The sequence below is a fragment of the Nicotiana sylvestris genome, chromosome 2, assembly GCF_000393655.2.
Source record: "Nicotiana sylvestris chromosome 2, ASM39365v2, whole genome shotgun sequence".
NCBI lineage: Eukaryota > Viridiplantae > Streptophyta > Magnoliopsida > Solanales > Solanaceae > Nicotiana > Nicotiana sylvestris.
The window spans coordinates 199,136,628-199,153,852 of NC_091058.1; the positions used below are offsets into that span (position 1 = coordinate 199,136,628).

At 36.9% G+C, this 17,225-nt stretch overlaps 1 pseudogene; it reads left to right on the top strand.

Moving 5' to 3' along the window:
* Nucleotides 1-622: 622 nt before the first annotated feature.
* Nucleotides 623-17,225, top strand: part of LOC104229292 (protein fluG-like) — a 55,498-nt pseudogene continuing 38,895 nt past the window's right edge.

The window sequence follows — 17,225 nt, forward strand, 5'->3', positions numbered from 1 at the left end:
TTTTTTTCTTTTTCCTCTTAAACACTAAAAAACATCCACCACCACCACCCCCCCTAATTCCCTCACTTCTCTCTTACTCTTACTCTTCAAACCCTAACCCCCTTTCTTCTTCATCTTCTCTCCATCTATCCTCAACCCACTTCTCGCCCCCCCCCCCCCCCCACACACACACACTTCTACAAGACCCCATCTCCCATCAATCTCAACTTCTACAAGACCCAGGTATGTCAAACCTTCCATCTCCCTTCTTGTAATTCTCTATTTTGCAATTTTCATGTTTGAATTGGTGTAATATTTATAATTAGATTTTTTTGATTTTCTTTTCTTCTTTTTAGTGGGTTATGTGCATAATATTGTAGAGAAGAGCGTGGTATTGTTGTGTAAAGTTAATTGTGGTAGGGTGGAGTGCTGAAGTGAGAATGGTTGATTTGGGAGGAGAGTTTATGCTTCCATAGGGCTAGGTGTGTTAGATTAGAGACCATGCTCACAAGGTGTTTGTGAAATTGCCCCAATGGAGCTGTAATGGCTAATGTGACCATGGTGGTGGTGAAGTCTGAGTAACCACCCAGGGTTCACACAACTCAAACCCTCACTAATAGGAGCCTTTATTTTGTCAGGTACAATGCATCAGTCCAAGAAGATACGTACCACACGGTCCTCCGCTAATGGACTTGGAGGTTCATCTAGAGCTCGGGGTCAGGCTAGTGCGGAACAGTTTGACCGCACTAGGTTTGTTTCGAAAGTAGCTCAGGATAGTTTTAACGCCAAGGCATTCAAGAAGTTGTTACCTAAAGTACACATTGACAGGAATGCCTTGCAAGCGGAATGCCCATGTATCTTTGAAGAGTTGAGGAGGTGTCAGTTGGACATCTTCTTTGATGAACCAGAAGAGGCAAATGTACTGATGGTAAGGGAGTTTTACGCGAACTGCCCGGAGCATGTTGATAGGGTGGTCAAAGTATGAAACACCCAGTGAATGCATTGCTTGAGGCCATCTGCCGAGTGTACAGGCTGTCGGTATTCACTGGAGGGATGGATTATTACCATGCTTATCACCGCTCGACTATCTGGTGGGCACCAATTCTTGAAGCAATTTGTGTGGCTGACCAAGAGCCAATATGGATAAAGCACCGAATTACCCTAAACTCCCAATCTCTCACTTGGGAAGGTAAGTGTTGGCTCACAATCATCAACAGTCGTTTGTTGCCCTCCAGCAACACTACAGATGTAAACGGGCCAAGAGTAGCAATTATTTGCTATTTTATGACCCACCATGATTTTGATGGGGCCAAGCTCCTTCATGATGAAATGTTCATTTGCTCCGCGGAAGTACTCAAAGGGTTTTACTTCCTATCTCTGGTCACCAAGTTGTGTCGTGCTGCACGAATTCCTGAAAATCCCATAGTATATGGGAAGTTGCAATTGAAAGCCCCATTTAGGGCTAGCAAAATCACACTTGGGAGAGAGCCAGTAGTGTGGTTGATGATGATGAGGATGCTGAGGAAGTTGTTGCCCCACCGCAGCCGAGTGCTGAAGAGGCGAGCCCATTATAAGCTTGCTGAAGTACCCGCATGACAGCCCTAGAGCAAGAAATGGCTGGCCTACGCACTTCAACCACTGACCTGGGTACTAGAGTTGACAATTTGACTACTCAACATGATAGGTCGGAGAAAAAGATCATGGGTTGGCTTCGAGCACTAGGACGAGCATGTCACCTCAATCCTAGCACCGTCTCTGATCAGGACTGAGCACCAGGGAAGTCCCCTTACCTTACTCTGCTTTAAATTCTTTGACATGGGGACATGCGAAATCTTTAAGTGTGCGGTGGGGGATGGTTGTTGTTGTATAATTGTATAAATATTTTTGGTGGTGTTGTTGTTGGGTGTTTTTGGTTGATGTTAATTAAATGCAACTTGGCCCGAAGACGGACACCTCTCGATGGGTCTATTGAGGGACTTAAGTCGAACAAAAAAATGATTTTCATTTGTTAGGTAGTGTATCAACTCCCCCTTGGTTTTTCTTTAAACCGCGGTTCTTTTCCAAGGGTTTCCATTTGAACCGGGTGTAGTTAGTTTTTTTTCTTTTAGTTTAGGAAGTCTTGGGCGAGAAACAAAAATGAAATAGGGACCCTTAACTATATAGTACCTTGAATAAAGACTGCTTTAGTGTGACACTTAGACTTTTTAGTTGACTCAAATAAGGCCTTAAATTGTGTGTTCCTGAATGGTTCAAGTACTTAGAGCAGAGTGTCTGATGATCCTAGCTGAATTGAGTCATGTGTCATGTGTGAGTGAGGCTTTGTGTATTCTGTGTTAATATTCAATGCCTAGAACTTGCCCTGTGTGTGTACAAAGCGAAATGGTAGTTTCGTTTGGTCTGGAAAGTGATATAGGCATTTCTTTGCTTAACCTTTCTATGTATGCTTGCTCCCACCTATTTGTATATACCTTAGTCAACCCCGTTGAGACTGTAAGCCTATTTTCCTTGGCGACCACATTACAAGCCTAATCCAAGTTTAAATAGCCTATCTTGTTGATCCCTACCACCTCTTAAAATCACTCTAAGTGTAATGGATATGGAAAAATATAAGTGAGGGGTGGTTGGTTGGGTTGTTAAGTGGAACTAAGAGAACATGAAAAGAAAAAAGTGCATTGGGTGATAAACAATATTAGAGGCCACCAAAAAAAAAGTCTCAAATTGGTGGTAGCTATTAAAAGAAAAAGTGTGCTAAAAAAATAAGGGGGTAACACAATAATGTAATGGTGGAACAAAGGTGTGACAAAGTTAAGAGCTTAAAAGTACACAATGTAGTGGAGTGCTTAGGGACCTGTAGTCACTATACCCATATGTATCCTACCCATCCTGCAGCCAACATTACAACCAAATAAAGTCCTATTTGATTCTAGACCGAATGAGCTCGATTATAGTCGAGTATTACACTACGGGCAAGCCCATGTTGCGTTGTTTGTGGCATAAGAATTTGTTTCTGAGGGTGAGTGAAATGTTGTATTCGAGTTCCTTAGTATGTGGTTTGTAAATGATATAAGCCTCTTTTGTAGTGAGTAGGCACATGATTCATGAAGGGAATGTAAGCCTGGACCTCTAACTGAGAATAGGAGAGTTGTTTAGGGGTATTGCGTGGCTAGAAAGGAGTCCACTCTTGAGGCGAGGAGGTTGCACTGAAGTAGTCTACTCGTGTGAAGTATTCTTGGTGTAAAGAGTAGGGGAGGTATCCTGTGATGATTAGGCCTATAGAGTGTGGCTTGTTGCTCGAGGACTAGCAACGGTTTAAGTGTGGGATGTTGATAGTAGGCTATATAGACTCTATTTACACTCTAAATGAACCATACTTTATTGTTATTTTAAATGCAAAATGATAACAAAATACTCTAATTAGTGTTCTTTTGCTTTGCAGGAACTAATCCATGTTAGGAAGAGACTATGGTGTGTTTTGGAATCAATAATATGGATATAAGGCCAATCAAGAAGAACCCAAATGAAAATAAGCAAGAAAAATGCAAAGGATGACTGGACAAGAGGCTACCGTGACCGCAGCTGGAAAGCGGTAAGCCAAACGAGTGAGGCAGAACTGATGCATTTCACCGTGGTCGCGTCGCGTTCTGCCGTGGCTGCGATCGACTTTGTAATTGCCTAGAAATTTAGGGACTTAAATGTAAATCGTGGGAAACTTATCCTTGGAGTCAAGAATAAGTGTGAGAAGATCAAGACACCATTAGAGTTTTTCAATCTTCTTCTTGTTATCATTATTTGAAAATTATGAATAATTTTAGGATTTTATCTTGCTTTACTATGAGTAGCTAATTATTTAGTCTAGGGTTTTGATGGAACCTGTTGAGGGATAAACTTCTTGTTGTGTTAATATAGTTTGCCCAGTTTAATCTCTATTTGTTCAACTATGTTCTTGTTGTAGTTAATTGATAGGATTCGCAATTAGCTGTGCCTATTTAATATGTATTACTTGGGAGAGACTGCATATCTAGGTAGTTGTTGAACAACACCACTCCCAAAGTATATAAGGAATCAATAACCGAGGGTTTAAACGTGGGATTAAGGATAACAAAATCTTGGTGTGATCTAAGTGAGTTGTACGAAAAGCCAGCCAGCGTAACTCGGGAGAGTGCATCTAGTAAATTGTCATAATTACTCGGGAAAAATTTACGGTAGTAAGAGTGCTCATGGTTGATAGAGACGATTAGGAAAATCTATGAGAAACATAACAGGAAGGGATTCCATCAATAGGGGAAATCACAACCTTAGATCCTTCTCTTATTTGTTTACAACTCAGTCATAGTTAGCTTTTAGTTTACTTAACTTTATTTAGTTATAGTTAGTAAAAACATCATCAATTGTTATTCAAATATCTGGGAGTTGATTACGAAGAATTCAGTGAGTCTGACAAAAGTAATTGGTCGGTCAATTCCCTGTGGGATTCGACTCTGGGCTAAATACTCGGATTATATTTGCAACGACCGCTTGTCCTTTTTATAAGGCATAGTTGGGCATGATCAAAAAGCACCTAAAATCAGGCAGTCGAGTTGTACGCGCATGTATTCACATGTATTCGCGCCATGTATTCATGAATACAACAGCAAAAAGCACCTAAAATCAGGGCAGTCCAGTTGTACATGCATGTATTCACATGTATTCGTGTTGTTGTATTCATGAATACAGCAGTAAAAAGAGCCTAAAATCAGGGCAATCCAGGTGTATGCGCATGTATTCATGAATACAGTAACAACAATCACCTTAAAAATAGGTATGTCCAGCTATCTAAGAGAGAGGGAAAACATAAATGGCATATTTCATGCCTCAATGGTAGTATATACCATAAATACTTATTTTGCTATAAAATATAAAAGGTAGCTATAGAAAATAATATTTTAAAATGATTTTGGTTTATAATAAATAGGGTGTATACCTTTACTACAGGAGGTAAAATTTCCTAATTTATTTATACCGTCCAGAACTGTAAATAGTAAATCCAATGATTATCCATTTAATTTTTAGTATTAGGCTTGGGCCCGATCTCAGCATTGGCTTAACAATACATATATAAATATATTTTATATTTTATATAGACACACACTAATCCACCAAGATAGAAATAAAAGCTTGGGATTTACTATAAAATCCTAAGATCTGCCTCTACTAACTTGACACCTCGTCTAGCTAACTTTGCGCAATGTAAGGCAGAGCTCCCTAAGTTGAAGTAGTCATCACCACAAAAACTTTTAAGGATATATTGAGAAAATTTGACCTAACAACCATTTTATTTCCATATACACTCATATGTAATAATAATAGTACGATTTTTAAGCCTATCCAAACAAACAGAAACAATGTAATCAATTGCAGGCACGCGGAGAATCAGTCAAACAGTGGTGAATATAAGTGAAAATCCATAAAAATTTATCTGCATTTGTTTTAGTAGAGAACTAACTGATAGTGTGAATTGACAGTTTGAACATGAAGATGATAAAAATAAGCTTATAGAGCTGAAAAGAGCAGTGGATAGTGTGGAAATAGTTGATGCCCATTCACATAATATTGTAGCCCTCGATTCCAATTACCCTTTTCTTAAATGCTTCTCTGATGCTACTGGGGATGCTCTATATACTTATCCTAATTCTCAAGGTCTATTTCTTATCCTAATTTTCAATACATAACAATTTTGAACTTGTTCGAAAGTAGGGCCTATTTAGTATGTGTTATGTTGGTTTAATTGAATCAATTATTTTCAGCTCCAAATATGGGTACACATGCAAATATACTGCCCGGCCAAAATTTTCATTCTTCACATTTCCAGGCATCATCACGGAATATCTAAGTAGGCGTTTGGACATAAAAATTGTAATTTTGGAAAAAAGTAGTATTTGAAGTTAAGTTGAAAATGGTATTTGGAATTTAAAATTATGTTTGGACATGTATTTCACTTGAAAAAATGTTACAGTTTTGTGAGTGGGGAAAAAAAAATTTCTAAAATAAACCAGAGCAGTTTTAAGGGTCATAGCAGCAGAAGGGGCAAAATTATTATTAGGATAAAAGGGTAGAAAAAGTATTAGGATAAAGGGGGGGGGGGGGGTTATGGTTTATCCTAATTATTTAATTAGACGTGAGTAAGCTCTGATACCAATTGATGGAATATATACCACAGCGGAAGCAATAACAGAATCTTATTCACGTGTAATCTAAACAACTAACATGTATGGAGATTTTAGGATTACCTCTTGAAGCGTAAACACAACAAATCTAGGTCGTTCTCCAGTTCCTCAGTTGAAAACACACTAGCAGATTTCTACAGTCTTCTACTGTGTTACCCAAACAATAACCAAAAAAAAAAATTTTGGGTGGGCAAAATTCTAGTAGAAACCGCAGTCAGAATCATGTCAAAAACGTCCAGCCCTTATATCCATATATATAGCTGCGTTTTTTAGGTCAAAACCGTTTTCAAAACCTGTTAGGTTTCCTTCTCCCACTAAGGGACGGTTTCCACGTTTTCTTTCCCACTAAGTAACAGTTTCCACTATTTTCTATTATTTAGGCACAGTAGGGACCACAGAATTTAATTAACAAGGCTTCCTATTATGATATTAATTTCGAAATTCTGAAACTAATTTCCATCATAATAAATTACGAATTATTCCACTAAAAATTCGTAATTGCACTCCTTAGTTCAATTTCGAAATTCTTCCATAAAACCTTATTTAACTCCCCATGTTAAGATTCAGATACTAATCAATCAAATTAAATTACTGACTATTTAATTTATTGATTACTTCCTTTAGACTTACACTTAACTTATTTCATGTGTCGGATACAAAATCCACCGGCCGGGTTTACACATGAAAACTTATAAGCTTTCATAAAGGAGTATCATCAATCTCAAAATTGAGACATGGATTCCATCAACTAATTATTACTTCGCCAATGTATATCATTGTCATCCAATTTACCAGGCTTATTGACTCGCGAAAGAATCTCGCCTTTTAATAAATCAAAACAACAAGTGACATACACAGCTAATAATAATTATATCAGGATTAAGAGTATAAGTACATTAAATGGACTAGAGAAATTATTTTATAAAGTCAGTATAAAATACTCATCTCTACTTGATCCGTTCAATACATACAAAATGTACTAGCACAAGAAGTTGGAATTAAACCATTCCCATAATCAAGATAAATTATACTTAATCTTGTGCTACAATCATTCCGATGATTTGTCCAATTCCATCATTAGATTGTGAACATTAACTTTTATGTCTTACAAGAACCGATGATTTAATCTTCCGTGTATAAGCTAAACTCTATACACTAAATCATCTACTATGTAAGCAATGGACGCACAAACCAACACATGATCTATTTAAAATGAAACTTTATTGAATTTAAACAAGTAAATAAATAATTGTTCATAAAGAATACTATAACAATACGCATGGCTTATAGTATATTCTAACAATCTCCCACTTAGACTAATAACCATGCGTCTACAATTTTGACACCCATTCCTTCTACATGCTTATCAAAAGTCTTCTGTGGTAAGCTCTTAGTAAACGGATCTGCCAAGTTGTTCTCTGACGCAATCTTGGTGACCACTACATCCCCTCTCTGCACTATATCACGAATTAAATGATATTTACGCTCAATGTGCTTTGCCCTCTTATGGCTTCGTGGCTCCTTTGAATTTGCAACCGCACCACTATTATCACAGTAAAGCGTAATTGGTGCTTGAATCGAAGGAACCACACCCAACTCTCTCAGGAAGTTACCGAGCCAAACTGCCTCTTTGGCTGCCTCAGAGGCTGCCACATATTCGGCTTCCATGGTGGAATCAGCAACACAAGTTTGCTTGATACTCCTCCAACTTATGGCTCCACCTCCAAGAGTAAACACATTACCTGAGGTAGACTTTCTAGAATCTCTGTCTGATTGGAAATCCGAATCAGTATACCCAATAGGTACCAGGTCATCCGATTGGTAGATCAACATGTAATCCCTAGTCCTTTTCAGGTACTTGATTATATGTTTAACCGCCGTCCAATGCTCTTTCCCAGGATTAGACTGAAATCTGCTAACAACGCCAACGGCAAAGCAGATATCAGGCCTAGTGCATAACATAGCATACATGAGGCTCCCCACAGCTGATGCATAAGGGACCGCCTTCATCTTTTCTATCTCTTCATCAGTCTTAGGAGACTGATCTTTAGATAGAGAAATTCCATGTCTGAAAGGAAGGAATCCTTTCTTGGAATCATGCATGCTAAACCTGGAGAGTATTGTATCAATATAAAGACCTTGGGACAAGCCTAATATCCTTTTCTTGCGATCTCGCAAGAGTTTGATCCCAAGGATATGAGCCGCTTCTCCCAAATCTTTCATATCAAAATGTGTGGACAACCACTGCTTAACTGAATTCAACATGCCCACATTATTTCCTATGAGCAGTATGTCATCTACATATAAGATCAAAAATGCCACTTTGTCCCCATCCCACTTTTTGTATACACAAGATTCGTTAAGACACTGATCAAAACCAAAAGTTTTAATCGCCTTATCAAAACAAGTGTTCCATGCCCTAGATGCCTGTTTTAGTCCATAAATGGACCTTTTAAGCTTACACAACATGTGCTCTTTGCCACTTTCCATAAAACCGTCTGGTTGCATCATATAGATGCACTCATCAAGACTTCCATTAAGGAAAGCTGTCTTGACATCCATTTGCCAAATCTCATAATCATAATGAGCAGCAATGGATAAGAGAATCCTTATAGACTTAAGCATGGCTACCGGCGAGAAGGTTTCCTCATAGTCAATCCCTTCTTTCTGAGTAAACCCTTTCGCTACAAGCCTTGCTTTAAAAGTTTGTACTTTTCCGTCTACACCTCTCTTTTTCTTATAGATCCATTTGCATCCAATGGGTTTAACCCCATCAGTTGGTTCTACAAGATCCCAAACCTGATTAGAGTACATAGACTCCATCTCTGATTTCATAGCAGCAACCCACTTATCGGCATCCTTATCATGTAGTGTTTGGTCGTAATTGACAGGTTCGGAGGTAGGCTCCTCAGGGATCCTATCATATGATTCTCCCAAGAGCGTGTAACGAACTGGCTGTCTTATTTCTCTCCCACTACGACTACGCACTACATCAGTTGCAACTACATCACGTTGATTTTGTGGTTGAACCACAACATCATCAGGAACCTGAGTCTCCATGCTATCCACAGGGATATCAACGACTTCTTCCTGTTGTGCAGTCTGCTCAACATGACTCCCACTACTTTGTGGTAGTATGACTGCGGGCACTTGTTCTTGTGGTACATTAAGTCTATTGACATTTCTCCCACTACTAAAGTGCAATGGTATGTCAAAATCGACTTCCGGGGTTTGGATATGGTCGTTTTGATTTTCAGATGACTGAGTTTCCATTCCTTTGTTGAGTTCCTGTAAAACGAGTTTACTTCTAGGAACATGGTTCATCAAATAGTCCTCTTCTAGAAACTTGGCATTTGTGCTAACAATTACCTTTTTCTCTTTAGGACAATAGAATAAACCACCTTTCGTCCCTTTTGGATAACCTATAAACACGCATACATCCGTTCTTGCCTCCAATTTATCCGTTTTCCCCTTTAGCACATGTGCCGGACAACCCCAAACTCGAATATGCCGCAGACTAGGCTTGCGCCCAGTCCACAATTCTGTAGGGGTCAAGGGTACTGACTTTGAAGGAACTAAGTTCAGAACATAATTCGCCGTTTCTAAGGCATGTCCCCAAAAAGACGAAGGCAAATCGGAATAACTCATCATTGATCTAACCATTTCCATAAGAGTCCTATTTCTTCTTTCAGCTACACCATTTTGTTGTGGAGTTCCAGGTGCAGATAATTGAGATGTAATTCCACATTCTGATAAATAACCAATAAAGTCTGTAGAGAGGTACTCCCCACCACGATCAGATCGTAGTGTCTTGATATGTTTATTATGTCGCTTTTCAGTCTCAGTCTTGAATTCTTTGAACTTTTCAAAACATTCAGACTTTCGACGCAACAAATAAATATATCCATATTTTGAGTAATCATCTGTGAAAGTCACAAAATACTCAAAACCACCTCTTGCTTGGACATTCATTGGACCACACAAATCAGAATGAATTAATTCTAATTTATCACTTGCCCGATTTCCTTTTGAGGGGAAATTTCGTTTTGTCATTTTCCCTTCTAAACAAGATTCACAAGTTGGTAGTGCCTCCACTTTCAATGAACTTAAAGGTCCATCCTTGACCAACCTGGAAATTCTGTTCAGATTTATATGACCCAAACGCAAGTGCCATAAATATGTTTCACTCAATTCAGAAGAACGTTTTCTCTTGCTTGGTAAATCAACATTATTCAGTTCTTTAGGTGGTAACGGTTTAGGAATAGAGTCAACAACAAAAAGACCATTAATCAATGTAGCCGAAGAGAGATAACGCTTATTATGAGTAATAACACATTTATCAACGTCATGACAATTAAAATCATAACCATCTCTCATAGCGCTAGAAACCGAAATTAAATTCCTTCTAACGGAAGGTACATATAATGTGTCTTTTAAAGCTAAAACTCTACCACTACCAAACGAAATACTAATATTTCCTAATGCTAAAGCTGGGGCTGCTGAACCGTCTGCTTGATAAACATTGATTTCTCCTTTACTTAGCCGCCGCGTTACCTGAAACCCCTGCAAATAAGTGCAGATATGATTAGTGGCTCCCGAATCTACACACCATGACATGGTAGAAACAGCCGCTAAAAATGTTTCAACGACAAGTAGATGTAAATCACCTGGTTTATTTTTCAGCTTGGCCAGATAAGTTGGACACTGCTTCTTATGATGCCCGGGCTGCTTGCAGTGATAACACTTGCCCTTAGCCTTTTTCACACCAGCAGTCGCGCCACCAACAGAGGGTTTTTGAGCCTTTTTCTTTTTCTGCCCGCCTCTCGGCTTAGAAGAAGAACCTGCCTCAAAATTCAATGCCACGGGAGGAGCTTGGGACTTGATAATAGTCTCTGCCGACTGCAGCTCATTCAACAATTTCGCAAGGGACAAATCCATTTTGTTCATGTTATAATTCAGGCGAAATTGCTGAAAACTGTCAGGCAAAGTCTGCAGGATCATTTCAACCTGCGTGTCCTTATCAATGTTAGCTCCAAGGACCTCCAGTTCATTCAGAAGACTCATCATCTTCAGAACATGGTCCCTGACCGATGAACCTTCAACCATTTTGGTATTCAGAAGGGCTTTCATGGCAGTCTGCTTAGCCGCACGATTCTGATCTCCGAACATTTCTTTGAGATTTTCCAGAATGTCATAAGCAGACTCCATCGACTGATGCTGATGTTGCAGAACATTCGACATGGATGCCAAAATGTAACACCGCGCCATCTCATCAGCCTTAATCCATTTCTGGTAAGCCTTTTGTTCATCATCTGTGGCATCATCTCCAGGTTTTTCTGGACACACCTCATCGAGCACAAATTTGTACTCTTCAGCAATTAGAACAATATCCAAATTTCGTTTCCAATCAACATAATTTGGACCCTCAAGTTTGTTTTGGGTAAGAATGGCAGTAAGGGGATTAAAAGCAGTCATTGTTAATCTGGGAGACATTAAATATTTAAATAGATCAAATCAGTTTGTATTATGAACATTAAAATTCAAAACACATTATATATATACAATCTATGCACCTTGAACAACAAATTTCGATGGGAAAGAAGCTATTCTTGCAATATACATATATAATGACAGATTTTCACTCCATAAACTTAAACATGTCATACTCAGATGGAGAGTAAACTGTTAATTTAAGCCAAGTGAATATCAACATTCAACATATATTAGTCCCATTGAACCAACATGCATACTCAGATGGAGAGTAAATACAAATAATCAATGACTAGTATAACATAGTGATTATTCATAATATTTTTATCCGATATGGAAGAAGACCTACGTCAACGTGTAAAAACATTATATCACTGATTTTTTAAGCCCGGGGACCAAGGGAATTGATCCCCACAATTTCTGGAATTAAAAACAACTAAAAAAATTTTTAGAATTTTAGAAAAACAGCAAAAACACCATCTAAACGACCCCGAACGCCCAAAAAACGACTTCAGTCATGCATAAAATCCATGAGTATTGCTCACTAGGCCGTTTCGCATGGACCTGCCAAGTTTCAGGTCAATCGGAGTCCGTCAACTTTTGACCTCCGATTTTCTGCCCTAATTCAGCAGAACGTGTTTTTCCGTTTTACATGATAAAATTCAATTTTCAGATTATTCTAACTCAACATCACCAATATTAAAAAAATACATCAAGTTTCCAGAATAATCAACACAACCCATAACAGATGATCACACCAAAAAAAAAACAGTGCAGGTTTTCAGAAAAACAAACTTTGCATGTAATTCAAAACTTGCATATAGAACATGATATTAATCCTTATGGTTTATCCTAATTATTTAATTAGACGTGAGTAAGCTCTGATACCAATTGATGGAATATATACCACAGCGGAAGCAATAACAGAATCTTATTCACGTGTAATCTAAACAACTAACATGTATGGAGATTTTAGGATTACCTCTTGAAGCGTAAACACAACAAATCTAGGTCGTTCTCCAGTTCCTCAGTTGAAAACACACTAGCAGATTTCTACAGTCTTCTACTGTGTTACCCAAACAATAACCAAAAAAAAGAATTTTGGGTGGGCAAAATTCTAGTAGAAACCGCAGTCAGAATCATGTCAAAAACGTCCAGCCCTTATATCCATATATATAGCTGCGTTTTTTAGGTCAAAACCGTTTTCAAAACCTGTTAGGTTTCCTTCTCCCACTAAGGGACGGTTTCCACGTTTTCTTTCCCACTAAGTAACAGTTTCCACTATTTTCTATTATTTAGGCACAGTAGGGACCACAGAATTTAATTAACAAGGCTTCCTATTATGATATTAATTTCGAAATTCTGAAACTAATTTCCATCATAATAAATTACGAATTATTCCACTAAAAATTCGTAATTGCACTCCTTAGTTCAATTTCGAAATTCTTCCATAAAACCTTATTTAACTCCCCATGTTAAGATTCAGATACTAATCAATCAAATTAAATTACTGACTATTTAATTTATTGATTACTTCCTTTAGACTTACACTTAACTTATTTCATGTGTCGGATACAAAATCCACCGGCCGGGTTTACACATGAAAACTTATAAGCTTTCATAAAGGAGTATCATCAATCTCAAAATTGAGACATGGATTCCATCAACTAATTATTACTTCGCCAATGTATATCATTGTCATCCAATTTACCAGGCTTATTGACTCGCGAAAGAATCTCGCCTTTTAATAAATCAAAACAACAAGTGACATACACAGCTAATAATAATTATATCAGGATTAAGAGTATAAGTACATTAAATGGACTAGAGAAATTATTTTATAAAGTCAGTATAAAATACTCATCTCTACTTGATCCGTTCAATACATACAAAATGTACTAGCACAAGAAGTTGGAATTAAACCATTCCCATAATCAAGATAAATTATACTTAATCTTGTGCTACAATCATTCCGATGATTTGTCCAATTCCATCATTAGATTGTGAACATTAACTTTTATGTCTTACAAGAACCGATGATTTAATCTTCCGTGTATAAGCTAAACTCTATACACTAAATCATCTACTATGTAAGCAATGGACGCACAAACCAACACATGATCTATTTAAAATGAAACTTTATTGAATTTAAACAAGTAAATAAATAATTGTTCATAAAGAATACTATAACAATACGCATGGCTTATAGTATATTCTAACAGTAATAAAGTACAACTCAACTATACGTTTCTGTTGCACAGATTTTTTTTTCAAAAAAATTTACAACATAACTTGTTCCAAAAATGGGAATTAGTTGTTCAGATATTGCAATGATTACTGGCTAAGGACATGGGCAAAAATGTGGTCATTTCCTTTTTACTTATATTGCTTTATGTTGGCTTATCATTCATTGCTTTATGTTTTTTTTTTTGTAGAGAGGCCTGAGGGAACTGACAGAACTATATGGCCCAAGCTTAAGCTTAAGCTTAGGTTTGCATACTGTTCTAGAAACTCGCCGGAGCTTAGGCTTGGAGCAGAGCGCTATTACTTGCTTCAGGGCTGCAAGAGTATCTACCATACTTATTGATGATGGAATTGAATTGGATAAAATGGTTGACATTGAATGGCACAAAAAAGTTGTGCCAATGGTTGGTAGAATACTCCGAATTGAACATCTAGCTGAAAAGATTCTTGATAAGGTAATGTACAAATCATTTCGTAGTATATACTATTGCATTGAGTTTAACTTTTGTACGTCGACAGCTATCAGGTCACTTTAATACCAAAAATCAACTGCAGATAAATTTTTATAACAAAGTATAGACTAGCAACCTGCTAGTTTCCTACACTTCTTTTTTTAACTGACAGTCTACACTGACAATGTAAAACTTTTACAAGGGTATATACGTTAAATCATATTGCAGCAGTTGAAAAGATGGAAAGTTAATGTGTTATTCTTTGGAATTAGGACTATTTTAGTGTTGTTTAGCCTGTTCTTTCACCATTTAGTGCCTCAATTAATAGAAAATGAGCCAAGATAGAAAATAGGGCCGTTTCGCATGGACCTGCCAAGTTTCAGGTCAATCGGAGTCCGTCAACTTTTGACCTCCGATTTTCTGCCCTAATTCAGCAGAACGTGTTTTTCCGTTTTACATGATAAAATTCAATTTTCAGATTATTCTAACTCAACATCACCAATATTAAAAAAATACATCAAGTTTCCAGAATAATCAACACAACCCATAACAGATGATCACACCAAAAAAAAAACAGTGCAGGTTTTCAGAAAAACAAACTTTGCATGTAATTCAAAACTTGCATATAGAACATGATAATAATCCTTATGGTTTATCCTAATTATTTAATTAGACGTGAGTAAGCTCTGATACCAATTGATGGAATATATACCACAGCGGAAGCAATAACAGAATCTTATTCACGTGTAATCTAAACAACTAACATGTATGGAGATTTTAGGATTACCTCTTGAAGCGTAAACACAACAAATCTAGGTCGTTCTCTAGTTCCTCAGTTGAAAACACACTAGCAGATTTCTACAGTCTTCTACTGTGTTACCCAAACAATAACCAAAAAAAAAGAATTTTGGGTGGGCAAAATTCTAGTAGAAACCGCAGTCAGAATCATGTCAAAAACGTCCAGCCCTTATATCCATATATATAGCTGCGTTTTTTAGGTCAAAACCGTTTTCAAAACCTGTTAGGTTTCCTTCTCCCACTAAGGGACGGTTTCCACGTTTTCTTTCCCACTAAGTAACAGTTTCCACTATTTTCTATTATTTAGGCACAGTAGGGACCACAGAATTTAATTAACAAGGCTTCCTATTATGATATTAATTTCGAAATTCTGAAACTAATTTCCATCATAATAAATTACGAATTATTCCACTAAAAATTCGTAATTGCACTCCTTAGTTCAATTTCGAAATTCTTCCATAAAACCTTATTTAACTCCCCATGTTAAGATTCAGATACTAATCAATCAAATTAAATTACTGACTATTTAATTTATTGATTACTTCCTTTAGACTTACACTTAACTTATTTCATGTGTCGGATACAAAATCCACCGGCCGGGTTTACACATGAAAACTTATAAGCTTTCATAAAGGAGTATCATCAATCTCAAAATTGAGACATGGATTCCATCAACTAATTATTACTTCGCCAATGTATATCATTGTCATCCAATTTACCAGGCTTATTGACTCGCGAAAGAATCTCGCCTTTTAATAAATCAAAACAACAAGTGACATACACAGCTAATAATAATTATATCAGGATTAAGAGTATAAGTACATTAAATGGACTAGAGAAATTATTTTATAAAGTCAGTATAAAATACTCATCTCTACTTGATCCGTTCAATACATACAAAATGTACTAGCACAAGAAGTTGGAATTAAACCATTCCCATAATCAAGATAAATTATACTTAATCTTGTGCTACAATCATTCCGATGATTTGTCCAATTCCATCATTAGATTGTGAACATTAACTTTTATGTCTTACAAGAACCGATGATTTAATCTTCCGTGTATAAGCTAAACTCTATACACTAAATCATCTACTATGTAAGCAATGGACGCACAAACCAACACATGATCTATTTAAAATGAAACTTTATTGAATTTAAACAAGTAAATAAATAATTGTTCATAAAGAATACTATAACAATACGCATGGCTTATAGTATATTCTAACAGTAATAAAGTACAACTCAACTATACGTTTCTGTTGCACAGATTTTTTTTTCAAAAAAATTTACAACATAACTTGTTCCAAAAATGGGAATTAGTTGTTCTGATATTGCAATGATTACTGGCTAAGGACATGGGCAAAAATGTGGTCATTTCCTTTTTACTTATATTGCTTTATGTTGGCTTATCATTCATTGCTTTATGTTTTTTTTTTTGTAGAGAGGCCTGAGGGAACTGACAGAACTATATGGCCCAAGCTTAAGCTTAAGCTTAGGTTTGCATACTGTTCTAGAAACTCGCCGGAGCTTAGGCTTGGAGCAGAGCGCTATTACTTGCTTCAGGGCTGCAAGAGTATCTACCATACTTATTGATGATGGAATTGAATTGGATAAAATGGTTGACATTGAATGGCACAAAAAAGTTGTGCCAATGGTTGGTAGAATACTCCGAATTGAACATCTAGCTGAAAAGATTCTTGATAAGGTAATGTACAAATCATTTCGTAGTATATACTATTGCATTGAGTTTAACTTTTGTACGTCGACAGCTATCAGGTCACTTTAATACCAAAAATCAACTGCAGATAAATTTTTATAACAAAGTATAGACTAGCAACCTGCTAGTTTCCTACACTTCTTTTTTTAACTGACAGTCTACACTGACAATGTAAAACTTTTACAAGGGTATATACGTTAAATCATATTGCAGCAGTTGAAAAGATGGAAAGTTAATGTGTTATTCTTTGGAATTAGGACTATTTTAGTGTTGTTTAGCCTGTTCTTTCACCATTTAGTGCCTCAATTAATAGAAAATGAGCCAAGATAGAAAATAGGGC